Below are 14,226 nucleotides of genomic sequence, written 5' to 3'. Positions count from 1 at the left end.
AAGGCATATAACACTTAGAATTTCATGAAATTCAGAACACATATCAGTATTTATGATAACTAGACACTGGCAAAAGTTCATAAGAGGGCGTGGAAGAGGCACTCTATAGCGCCACCTTTTGTCAAAAGTGGGGGGGTTAGTTTTAGCTACAGATACCAAACTCGGTACAAAAATTGTTCTTATCAAGACGGACAACTTTCTAATTCACAGTCATCAGCTACGATCAACAGGAAGTCAGCTATTTTGATTTGAATGTGGATTTTTTTTTTACATTTAGCTGTGAATTAATGCATACTGCTCAGAGGAGAGTAACACTATACACACCAAACTTTGTCTACATGATGCCAAAACATTTTAAACAACTTAAATTGCCAAAGGATTTTGGATAGCTTGAACGGTTTTGTCGTGGAGATTTTTTTAAATGACAGTAAAAATGGAATTATTAATTGTCCTGCATTTTTAAATTCCAAACACTTCAAAACCTTTTTTCATACAGAAAAAAAGTCATTCTGAGTAAATATGGATAGTTTCACGACTTTACAACACTGTATGGATAACAGAAAATTAAAAAACTGTCAGACATCTCATCTCACTCTGTCCCTCTGTTTGAGTATTATGTGCTTAGACTTACATTGTCTGAGAGAAAATGCGCCCCTACAGGTGCAATTCCTGAAAGGGAAATTCGACTGAAAGGGAGGAGACTCTCTTTTAGTTTCATTTTTAAATCGGTTAAAATACAAATAAATACTTAGATTTAATTCACACTGACAAGCTAAACCAACATATATGATTATTACCAGGTCAGGGCTCATTAATAATTGATGTGTGGTCAGTGATACGTGAGAAACACGAGAGATGAATCACGCTCTGAGCAGGAGCGTGTGGAATGATGAGCTCAGAAAAAACGAGTTTATTCTTGTTTTATAGCTTTTAAAATTAAAATATTAAAGCGATATTACACAATTCACCAATTAGAACACACCAGGAGCTACATTCAGATGTTTTTGAACTGTTTGTGTGAAAATGAAATATTCGCGGCTGCCTATCTGAAATCACTGCTCCGATCAGCGCACACAGTGTCACAAGTTCAAAACAAACGAATTTATTCTTGTTTAAGAGCTTTTTCAAATAAAATATTGTCATAAATGCACACAATACACCCATTATAACACAACACGTCCTAAATGCAGGTGTTTGTGACCCGTTTAAGTGTGCAAGACTATTTGAAAGCGCGACTGGCAGAATAACATGTATCTCTCGAGCTGCAGGATTCTGCCTTTCGTCGTAAGAATGAACACATCACGGACAAGATTATTTCAAAATACATAATAGCTTGGCGAATATAAACGAAAACAGCCACGTAGACATAAACTGTTGAGAAATAAATCTGAAGTGGATCTACTGGATTTGAATATTAAGTGACCGCATATACCAGCTGCTTCTGTCTTCAATTTTAATCTACATATAAAAAAGGAAACTCATTCATCTTGGCGGCTTTTTTAATGTGTGTACGTATTTATTTATTATTTTGCTCTAACAAGAATTAATCTATATTTAATTAAATCAATTACATTTTATTTTACATTTGATTTGTCCATTTCTGCATCTAAACGCCTAAAAACCTAAAACATGCTCTATTATATTATTGTTAGCAATTTCTTTATCGTCCAATTTATCTGGTGTACACACTTATATTTTCATAATAAACTTGTTTGTTAGATTATACACAGTTACAGTGGTCTATAATAAATATTAACAGGTTTTATTCAAGCTGTTTAGAATGATTGCGTAGGCTAATTTTTTAAAATGTAAATAAAAAATAAAATAAAATAAAAAACATTGGAAAAGAATAACTGTTGTACATTTTTATACATTTTGTATAATTTCATAGTTTATGCATTATAGTTATAAAAACAAATAAATTTAGCCACTCACATAGAAATCTTAGGCCTTATCCTTTTCTGACAGTTTTAGGGATTTTTAAAAATCCTAAAAAACCTTATTTGTGCTGCAAATAATAATTTCAAATTAATTTGATACTGACCTCTGACATCCTGTGACATGATATTTATTTGAATTTACATAATCTCATGGATGTTACCGTAAATCTGTTCAGCTCACAGATGAAGACTAAGCTGTAATGCAAGCAGAACTTTCACAAATGCTTGTAGGTCAATAAAATCATTACAAAACACTTACAAATCATTGAAAGGATTTAATAACACTGTAAAATAATGTCTAATTTGTTAACATTAGCAAATGCATTGATAACACTTTATAATAACTGCACTCATTAGTAAATAGTCAGTTCATGCTTCATAAAGCCTTGTCCCAATATTAATAGTCAGTAGTAAGCAGTTTATAAATACAGCTATAAATAGCTTGTTCTTGGTTTATAAGCACATTTATTAAAAAGGAGAGTAAAGGGTCAGTTATCTTCCTATGAAAAATAAACAAACAACAACACAGATTGATACAGAACTCAGAAATGTTATTGTGGATTTATGATAAAATCAGCCTGTAAATGAATTCATTCTCCTCTAAGAAGACATAAGTAGTTCACACCAAACTGTTTTAACATGAAACCATATACTGAAGATGTTAAATTGCGAATGGGTTTAGGATACCTTAAATGGTGTGGCCATAGCGATTTATTAAAGTAACATAAAAAAATACAATAGTTATTTTACTATATCTTTAACATTTTTCATTCCAACTCTTCATAATTTTTTATATACGTAGAAGTCATCATTTGAAGGAAGCACAGTAAGTTTCATAGCTTTATCATTTTCAAGAGCCAGCATAAAATTAAAACTATCATAACATATAAATCAAGCTTGCAATTCTTAGTACCAATAATGGCCACCAGATGGCGCTATAGGATTACTTTTAAATAATTATTGTCGAAACAAGTATAATGATTTAAATCATTTATAGAAATCTTTCAAAGAAAAATAATATGAATTTTATGTATTTTACTGATAAAATGACCCTCACTTAATTAGAATATCAAGCTGAAGTATTGTGAACTGTATATTAAGAATAATTCTTTATAGGCTTAGGGACAGATATGTTTTGAGTGACTCTTGAAGGTTCAGCACCACATTCTCTTTTACCACTGTTTAAAGAATGCATCTTACAGTACAGGTGCGGATGAATTTTGAATGGCTTGAATGGTTTTGTCGTGGTGATTTTTTGAAATAACAGTAAAAAAGTAACCAGTAAATGTCTTTTATTGTTTTAAAGTGCAGCTTCTAAACACTTAAAAAAATTGTACACATAGAAGACAAGTCATTCTGAGGAAATATGCATAGTTTCATGACTATACAACACTATATGGATGATAGAAAATTAAAAAAACTATCATACATCTGATGTCACTCTGTCCCTCTGTCACTGTGGGTAATGTGTGCGTGTGTGTGTGTGTGTGTTAATTGAATTAGGTGTGAAACTATCAGGGAGCATTTAGTCTCCAGCGCCAACATTTTACAGAACTGCCACTTTCCTTGAGTCTCAGAATTACAATGTGTCAGGTTCTGAGAGATCTAAGATTCCAAAAAATGATTTAATTAGATTACCATGAAGTATTGTGAAATACTATATATTAAGACTTTATATATAGGCTTTATGAACAGATTAGAGTGACTCGTTAAGGACCAACACCACCTCCTCTTGTCCGATGGTTTGAGGAATATATCTTCCAGAATCCGGGATTAAGATTTAGGAGCTCATTTTTATTCCACCTCCTTTCGTGAAAAGTCTGTCTTGCAGAATTGACTAAAAATTAATCTTCACATTAATTCCTAATTATTTTGCAATTCTTTTTGTCAGTTCTTCTTGACCTGTTTTTTTTTTCTTCTTCTTTTCTGACCTCATGACCCAGTCAGCATTTTTGTACAATGGTCAAGTCTTAACTTATCCATTTCTGTATTGCATTTGTGTTTGATATTTCTCATGGGTATTTCATAATTTTCGACTTTGAGTTAAAACTCTTTTTTAGTGCATTTCATCTGTAAAAGAAAACATGCCTAATAATTCTGCACATGAATATAAGGAGTTTTTCTCTTCCAGCTTTCCTGGACTATTGTATAACACTCATAAATTATTAAATAAAAAATAATGGTAGTTATTAAGATTGATATGGTTTGGAATTGGTAAAATGTGCTTGGAAAAAAATCACAAAACAATGTTTTAATGTTTAAGTTTGGAATATTAACTGACATGAATGAATGCTATATAAATATTGTTCATGTTAACATAATGTTTATAAATGAAATCTTATTGTAAAGTGTTACTAAATATATATATATATATATATATATATATATATATATATATATATATATATATATATATATATATATATTGTTCTGTGAATGTGATTTTAAAGTCTAGATGATTCGGATTAACCCTTTAACTGCCATATCCTTTAAAACCTCACTGCCAGAGGGATAATGTGAATGCATGTGCCCGCTGGGCACAGTTTACCTGATGCCACCGGGGTGGCGATGGCATTGGTGGCTTGAGCCCGCCATCGCTGCTTGCAGCTATATTTGTTTTTGTTGTTGCTAATGGTGGTGTTTTTTCCTTTCATTACAGGTTAAGAAATCTCTTAGGCCTTATCCTTTTCTGACAGTTTTAGGGATTTAAAAACATCCTAAGAATCCTTATTTGTGTTGCAAATAATAATTTCAAACTCATTTGATACTGAACTATGACAACCTGTGACGTGACATGACATTTATTAATCTCATGGATGTAACAGTAAAACTATTCAACTGACAGATAAAGCTGAAATGCAAGCAAAACTATTTCGCAAATGCTTATAGGTCATTAAAATCATTACAAAACACTAATAAATTATTTAAGGATTTGGTAACACTGTAAAATAATGTCTAATTTGTTAACATTAGTAAATGCATTGGTAACACTTTATAATAACTGCACTCATTAGCTAAGCATTAGTAAATAGTTCATGATTATAAAGCCTTTTCCCTTAATAATAGTCATTATTAAGCAGTAATACATCTATAAATAAATATAAAAATAAAGTGTTACTAAAGTTATATATATTGTTCTGTGTATGTGATTTCAAAGTCTAGATTGGTCGGATTAACCCTTTAACTGCCGCATCCCTTTAAACTTGATTGTCAGAGGGTTACTGTAAATTCTTATGCCCGCTGGGCACAGTTTTCCCGATGCCACCGGGGTGGCGTTGCACTGACGGCTTGAGCCCGACATCGCTGCTTGCAGCTATATTTAGGGCTCAAGCCCGAAGGGGCGAAGAGCCCTATTGTTCCCCTAAGGATTATTAGGGCTCAAGCCCGAAGGGGCGAAGAGCCCTATTGTTCTTCTAAGGATTATTCTTATTATTATTTTTTTTATTTTTTATTAAACCTTCCGGGGGTTTTTGGGGGCCTTAACATGCTCAAAAACTCTTGAAAATTGGCACACACATTGGAATCTACGGCCATCAGGACGCCGCAGAGGCTGGGACCCGGGCGTGGCACAGGGGCTCTACAGCGCCCCCTGGAACACAGTCAGAAATCTTGAACCATAGCTCACACACACTTGCATATATTTATATGAAACTCAGTACACTTGTAGATCTCATTGAGCTGAACAACTTTCGCGCTTTATGTCATAGGCTCCGCCCAACAGGAAGTCAGCTATTCAGGGCTGTTTAAAAAAAGCATGCTCTGGAATTTGAAATACTCCTCTGAGGTTTTCAACCCGTTCGCCACGAAACTCGGTGAACATGATCTCAAGACATTGTGGATGAAAAATTGCGAGGGGATTTTTGATATCTCGAACGGTTTGCCCGTGGCGAGGCATGGAACTTATGGCGAGAAATGAGGAACAGGAAATGTCTAATAACATCCACATACATTTCCTGAATTTGATCAAACTTCATGGGTTTGTTCGTTGTATGATACTGATTGTATATATGTGACTATTAAGAGTCAACGTTATAGCGCCACCAACTGGCAGCAGGAAGTGTGTCATTTTCCAAATGCTTTGAATTCAGCATCTTATTTTTACTCGATTTACTTAAAACTTCATCAGAATAATGACAAAACACGGCCGATGTAAATCTGTTGTGGGGATATTGATATCTGATATAGTGTTGCCATGGCAACGTGTCAAACTTGAATGTTCTGTTATGGTGAGTTTGAGGCAGACAACAACCTCAGATTTACATGAAACTCAAAACACATATCAGTATTAGTGATAGCTAGACAATGGCAAAAGCTTTTAAAAGGGCGTGAAGGAGGCACTCTATAGCGCCACCATTTGTCAAAAGTGGGGGGGTTAGTTTTAGCTACAGACACAAAACTTGGTACATAAATTGTTCTTATCAAGACGGACAACTTTCTAATTCACAGTCATCAGCTACGATCAACAGGAAGTCAGCTATTTTGATTTGAATGTGGATTTTTTTTTTTACATTTAGCTGTGAATTAATGCATACTGCTCAGAGGAGAGCAACACTATACACACCAAACTTTGTCTACATGATGCCAAAACATTTTAAACAACTTAAATTGCAAATGGATTTTGGATAGCTTGAACGGTTTTGTCTTGGTGATTTTTTTAAATGACAGTAAAAATGGAATTATTAATTGTCCTGCATTTTTAAATTCCAAACACTTCAAAACCTTTTTTCATACAGAAAAAAAGTCATTCTGAGTAAATATGGATAGTTTCACAACTTTACAACACTGTATGGATAACAGAAAATTAAAAAACTGTCAGACATCTCATCTCACTCTGTCCCTCTGTTTGAGTATATGTGCTTAGACTTCCATTGTCTGAGAGAAATAGCGCCCCTACAGGTTCAATTCCCGGACTTTTACTTTCACTTTTAAATTGGTTAAAATACAAATAAATACTTAGATTTAATTCACACTGACAAGCTAAACCAACATATCTGATTATTACCGGGTCAGGGCTCATTAATAATTGATGTATGGTCAGTGATACGTGAGAAACACGAGAGATGAATCACCGCTCTGAGCATGAGCGTGTGGAATGACGAGCTCAGAAAAAACGAGTTTATTCTTGTTTTATAGCTTTTACAAATAAAATATTGCAGCGATATTACACAATTCACCAATTAAAACACACCAAGAGCTAAATTCAGATGTTTTTGAACTGTTTGTGTGAAAATTAAATATTTGCGGCTGCCTATCTGAAATCACCGCTCCGATCAGCGCATAGTGTTACGAGCTGAAAACAAACGAATTTATTCTTGTATAAGAGCTTTTTTAAATAAAATATTGCCACCAATGCACACAATACACCGATTATAACACAACAAGAGCTAAATGCAGGTGTTTGTGACCCGTTTAAGTGTGCAAGACTATTTGAAAGCGCGACTGGCAGAATAACATTTCTCTTGAGCTGCAGGTTTCTGCCTTTCGTCGTACGAACGAACACATCACGGACAAGATTATTTCAAAATAGCTTGGCAAATATAAACGAAAACAGCCACGTGAACATAAACTGTTGAGAAATAAATCTGAAGTGGATCTACTGGATTTGAATATTAAAGTGACCACATTTACCACTTGCTTCTGTCTTCAATTTTAATCTATATAAAAAAGGAAACTCATTCGACTTGGCTGCTTTTTTAATGTGTGCGTATTTATTTATTTACCTTTTTATACATTTTGTATAATTTCATAGTTTGTGTATTACAATTATAAAAACAAAAATAAATTTAGCCACTCACATATAAATAGCTTAGGCCTTATCCTTTTTCTGACAGTTTTAGGGATTTTTAAAAATCCTAAAAAAAACCTTATTTGTGCTGCAAATAATAATTTCAAACTCATTTGATACTGACCTATGACATCCTGTAACATTATATTTATTTGAATTTACAAAATCTCATGGATGTAACAGTAAATCTGTTCAGCTCACAGATCAATACTAAGCTGTAATGCAAGCAGAACTTTCACAAATGCTTATGAGTCATTTAAGGATTTGATAACTGTAAAATAATGTCTAATTTGTTAACATTAGCAAATGCATTGATAACATTTTATAATAACTGCACTCATTAGTAAATAGTCAGTTCATGCTTTATAAAGCCTTGTCCCAATATTAATAGTCAGTAGTAAGCAGTTTATAAATACAGCTATAAATAGCTTGTCCTTGGTTTATAAGCACATTTATTAAAAAGGAGAGTAAAGGGTCAGTTATCTTCCTATGAAAAATAAAAGATAAAAATAAACAAACAACAACACAGATTGATACAGAAATCAGAAATTTTATTGTGGATTTATGAAAAAATCAGCCTGTAAATGAATTCATACTCCTCCTCATACTACTCCATACTCCTTTTTCAACATGATGCCAATATACTGAAATTGTGAATGGGTTTAGGATAGCTTAAATGGTGTTGCCATAGAGATTTATTAAAGTAACATAAAAAATACAATAGTTATTTTACTATATCTTTAAAATGTTTCATTCTAACTCTTCATAATTTTTTATATAAGTAGAAGTCATCATTTGAAGGAAGCACAGTAAGTTTCATAGCTTTATCATTTTCAAGAGCCAGCATAAAATTAAAACTATCATAACTTATAAATCAAGCTTGCAATTCTTAGTACCAATAATGGCCACCAGATGGAGCTATAGGATTACTTTTAAATAATTATTGTAGAAACGAGTATAATTTAAATCATTTATAGAAATCTTTCAAAAAAATAATATGAATTGTATGTATTTTACTGATAAAGTGACCCTCACTTAATTAGAATAACAAGCTGAAGTATTGTGAACTGTATATTAAGAATAATTCTTTATAGGCTTTATGGACAGATACGTTTTGAGTGACTCTTGAAGGTTCAGCACCACATCCTCTTTTACCACTGTTTAAAGAATTAATCTTACACAACAGGTGTGAATGAATTTTGGATAGCTTGAATGGTTTTGTCGTGGTGATTTTTTGAAATAATAGTAAAAAAGGAACCAGTAAATGTCTTTTTATTTTTTTAAAGTGCAGCTTCTAAACACTTCAAAAAAAAAATGTACACATAGAAGACAAGTTATTCTGAGGAAATATGCATAGTTTCATGACTATACAACACTATATGGATGATAGAAAATTAAAAAACTATCATACATCTGATGTCACTCAGTCCCACTGTCACTGTGGGTAATGTGTGTGTGTGTGTTGTCAGTTCTTCTTGACCTGATTTTTTCTTCTTCTTTTCTGACCTCATGACCCAGTCAGCATTTTTTGTACAATGGTCAAGTCTTAACTTATCAATTTCTGTATTGCATTTGTGTTTGATATTTCTCATGGGTATTTCATAATTTTCGACCTTACAGTTTGAGTTAAAACTCTATTTTAGCGCATTTCATCTGTAAAAGAAAACATGCCTAATAATTCTGCACACATGAATATAAGGGCCCTATTTAAACGATCTGAAACGCAAGTGTCAAAGCGCGAAGCGCAAGTAACTTTGTGGGCGGGTCTCGGCGCTGTTGCTATTTTCCCGGCGGGATAAATGGCTCTTGCGCCCGGCGCAAATCTAAAATGGGTTGGTCTGAAGTAGCTTCATTATTCATAGGTGTGGTTTGGGCGTAACGTGAAATAAACCAATCAGAGCGTCATCCAACATTCCCTTTAAAAGCAGGTGCGCAAGTTCCATTATGGATTGCTATTATGGCGTATTTACCAGGCGCACGCCAGGAGCGGTTCACAGCCGAGGAGACTGATGTTCTTGTAAGAGCAGTGAAAGACAGAGAAGTTGTGTTGTATGAGGATGGGAGAAACCCACCCAAAATAGCGTCATGATTTCCGTCATCTCATGTGTTAATATTTTTTTAGTGTAACAATTTATGATTTGCAAAAATAACTGTTGCATCTGTGTAGATTACATGAGCAAAGTGTATGCGCGTTGTGCACGCTATACATTATGGTCAAGCATGCGCCCTTAAAACAGCATAATGAACAACGCGTTTGACTTTAGACTAGGTTTTTTCTGGTCAGTGGCGCAATTGTTTAATGGAACAGCAAAATAGCACCAGGGATTGTTTGCGCCGGAACAAGCCTCCTTTTTTGCGCTGAACCGCCCAGGGAGCGCAAGTTCATTCACTAGTTTAGCGACGTTCTTCTGTGGAGGGAAAAGCGCGCTTTGCGCAGGTGCAAAATAGGAATGACACATGCGTCGGTGTACAAAGTCAATTGCGCTGGGTGCAAGATAGGGCCCAAGGAGTTTTTCTCTTCCAGCTTTCCTGGACTATTGTATAGCACTCATAAATGATTAAATAAAAAATAATGGTAGTTATTAAGATTGATATGGTTTGGAATTGGTAAAATGTACTTGGAAAAAAATCACAATAAAACAATGTTTTCATGTTTAAGTTTGGAATATTAACTGACATGAATGAATGCTATATAAATATTGTTCATGTTAACATAATGTTTATAAATAAAATCTTATTGTACAGTGTTACTAAAGTTATATATATATATATATATATATATATATATACATATATTTACATATACATATACATATATATATATATATATATATATATATATATATATATATATATATATATATATATATTGTTCTGTGAATGTGATTTTAAAGTCTAGATGATTCGGATTAACCCTTTAACTGCCGTATCCTTTAAAACCTCACTGCCAGAGGGATATTGTGAATGCATGTGCCCGCTGGGCACAGTTTACCTGATGCCACGGGGGGGTTATGGCATTGGTGGCTTGAGCCCGCCATCGCTGCTTGCAGCTATATTTCTTATTAGGGCTCAAGCCCAAAGGGGCGAAGAGCCCTATTGTTCCCCTAAGGATTATTCTTATTATTATTATTATTTTTTTTATTTTTTTTTAAACCTTCCGGGCATTTTTGGGGGCCTTAACATACTCAAAAACTCTTGAAAATTGGCACACACATTGGAACCTGCGGCCATCAGGACGCCACAGAGACTGGGACCCGGGCGTGGCACAGGGGCTCTACAGCGCCCCCTGGAACACCATCAGAAATCTTGAACCATAGCTCACACACGCTTGCATGTATTTATATGAAACTCAGTACACTTATAGATCTCATTGAGCCGAACAACTTTCGCGCTCTATGTCATAGGCTCCGCCCAACAGGAAGTCAGCTATTCAGGGCTGTTTATAAAAAGCATGCTCTGGAATTTGATATACTTGTCATAGGTTTTTTACTTTATTGCCACGAAACTCGGTCAACATGATCTCAAGACATTGGGGATGGAAAATTGCGAGGGGATTTTTGATATCTCGAACGGTTTGCCCGTGGCGAGGCGTTGAAATTATGGCGAGAAATGAGCAACAGGAAATGCCTAATAACATCCACATACATTTCCTGAATTTGATCAAACTTCATTGGTTTGTTCGTTGTATGATACCAATCGTATATATGTGACTATTAAGAGTCAACGTTATAGCGCCACCAACTGGCAGCAGGAAGTGTGTCATTTTCAAAATGCTTTGAATTCAGCATCTTATTTTTACTCTATTTACTTAAAACTTCATCAGAATAATGACAAAACACGGCCGATGTAAATCTGTTGTGGGGACATTGAAATCTGATATAGTGTTGCCATGGCAACGTGCCAAACTTGAATGTTTTGTTATGGTGAGTTTGAGGCAGACAACAAGCTCAGATTTACATGAAACTCAAAACACATATCAGTATTAGTGATAGCTAGACAATGGCAAAAGCTTTTAAAAGGGCATGAAGGAGGCACTTTATAGCGCCACCTTTTGTCAAAAGTGGGGGGGTTAGTTTTAGCTACAGACACCAAACTTGGTACATAAATTGTTCTTTTCAAGACTGACAACTTTCTAATTCACAGTCATCAGCTACGACCAACAGGAAGTCGGCTATTTTGATTTGAATATTTAAATTGAGCTCTGATTTAATGCATACTCCTCACAGGAAATGTTCACTATACTCACCAAACTTTGTCTACATGTTGAAAAAACATTGAGGAACTTAAATTGCGAACTGATTTTGGTTAGCTTGAACGGTTTTGTCGTGGTGATTTTTTGAAATGACAGTAAAAAGGGAATCATTAATTGTCTTGTATTTTTAAATTGCAGCTTCCAAACACTTAAAAAAAAAATTCATACAGAGATCAAATCATTCTAAGGACATATGCATAGTTTCATGACTTTACAACACTGTATGATTAAAAGAAAATTAAAAAACTGTCAGACATCTCAACTCACTCTGTCCCTCTGTTTGAGGAATGTATGTGTGCTGACTGAGTGTGTGTGTGTGTGTGTGTGTGTGTGTGTGTGTGTGTGTGTCTGTGAGTGGGGGATGGGCATGAGCTGAGTGGCAGACACAATGAGAGAGAGAAAGAGAGAGAGAGAGAAAGAGAGAGAGAGAGAGAGAGAGAGAGATACTTAATCATCTCTTTAATCACCAGAAAAAAAATGTATTTTAAATTATTTTTTGTTGCTTTTGCTAACATTGCTGTTTTCATTACAGCTTAAGAAATCTCTTAGGCCTTATCCTTTTCTGACAGTTTCAGGAATTAAAAACAAAATTCTAAAAATACTTATTTGTGCTGCAAATAATAATTTCAATCTCATTTGATACTGACCTATTCCATCCTGTGACATGACATTTATCTTAATTTACATAATCTCATGGATGTAACAGTAAAACTGTTCAGCTCACAGATGAAGACTAAGCTGTAATGAAAGCAGAACTTTCACAAATGCTTATAAGTCATTAAAGGATTTTATAACACTGTAAAATAATGTCTAATTTGTTAACATTAGTAAATGCATTGGTAACACTTTATAATAACTGCACTCATTAGTAAATAGTCAGTTCATGCTTTATAAAGTCTTGTCCCAACTTAAATAGTCATTAATAAGCAGCTTATAAATACAGCTATAAATAGCTTGATCTTGGTTTATAAGCACATTTATTAAAAAGGAGAGTAAAGGGTCAGTTATCTTCCTATGAAAAATAAAAAAATGAAAATAAACAAACAACAACACAGATTGATACAGAACTCAGAAATGTTATTGTGGATTTATGATCAAATCAGCCTGTAAATGAATCATACTCCTCCAAGAAGACACAAGTAGTTCACACCAAACTTTTTCAACATGATGCCAATATACTGAAGATGTTAAATTGCGAATGGGTTTAGGATACCTTAAATGGTGTGGCCATACCGATTTATTAAAGTAACATAAAAAAATACAATCGTTATTTTACTATATCTTTAACATTCTTCATTCCAACTCTTCATAATTTTTTATATACGTAGAAGTCATCATTTGAAAGAAGCACAGTAAGTTTCATAGCTTTATCATTTTCAAGAGCCAGCTTAAAATTAAAACTATCATAACTTATAAATCAAGCTTGCAATTCTTAGTACCAATAATGGCCACCAGATGGAGCTATATGATTACTTTTAAATAATTATTGTAGAAACAAGTATGATTTAAATCATTTATAGAAATCTTTCAAAGAAAAATAATATGTATTTTACTGATAAAATGACCCTCACTTAACTAGAATAATATGCTGAAGTATTGTGAAATACTGTGTATTAAGAATAATTCTTTATAGGCTTTATGGACAGATAAGTTTGGAGTGACTCTTGAAGGATCAGCACCACATCCTCTTTTACCACTGTTTAAATAATTTATCTTACAGAACAGGTGCAAATTAGTTTTGGATAGCTTGAATGGTTTGGTCATGGTGATTTTTTGAAATAACAGTAAAAAAGGAACCAGTAAATGTCTTTTATTTTTTTAAGTGCAGCTTCTAAACACTTCAACAAAATGTACACATAGAAGACAAGTCATGCTGAGGAAATATGCATAGTTTCATGACTATACAACACTATATGGATGATAGAAAATTAAAAAACTACCATACATCTGATGTCACTCTGTCCCTCTGGGTAATGTGTGTGTGTGTGTGTGTGTGTGTGTTTGTGTGTTAAGTGTGTGTGTGTTAAGTGTGTGTGCTGAGTTTGTGTGAATGTGTGGGAGAGGGGATGGGCTTGGTGTCAGAGAGAGAGAGAGAGAGAGAGAGAGGGAGGGAGACTTAATCATCTCTTTAATCACCAGCAGAAAAAAAAGCAATTTTGTGTTGTTGTTGTTTTTTCATCATTACAGCTTAAGAAATATCTTAGGCCTCAACATCAACTGTTGCTAGCCTACTCCCAAAATTAATAGTC

Source organism: Carassius gibelio, chromosome B3 (genome assembly GCF_023724105.1).
Source record: "Carassius gibelio isolate Cgi1373 ecotype wild population from Czech Republic chromosome B3, carGib1.2-hapl.c, whole genome shotgun sequence".
Classification (NCBI taxonomy): Eukaryota; Metazoa; Chordata; class Actinopteri; order Cypriniformes; family Cyprinidae; genus Carassius; species Carassius gibelio.
The sequence above is the reverse complement of the archived record's forward strand: the minus strand, read 5'-3'. Positions refer to the sequence as shown.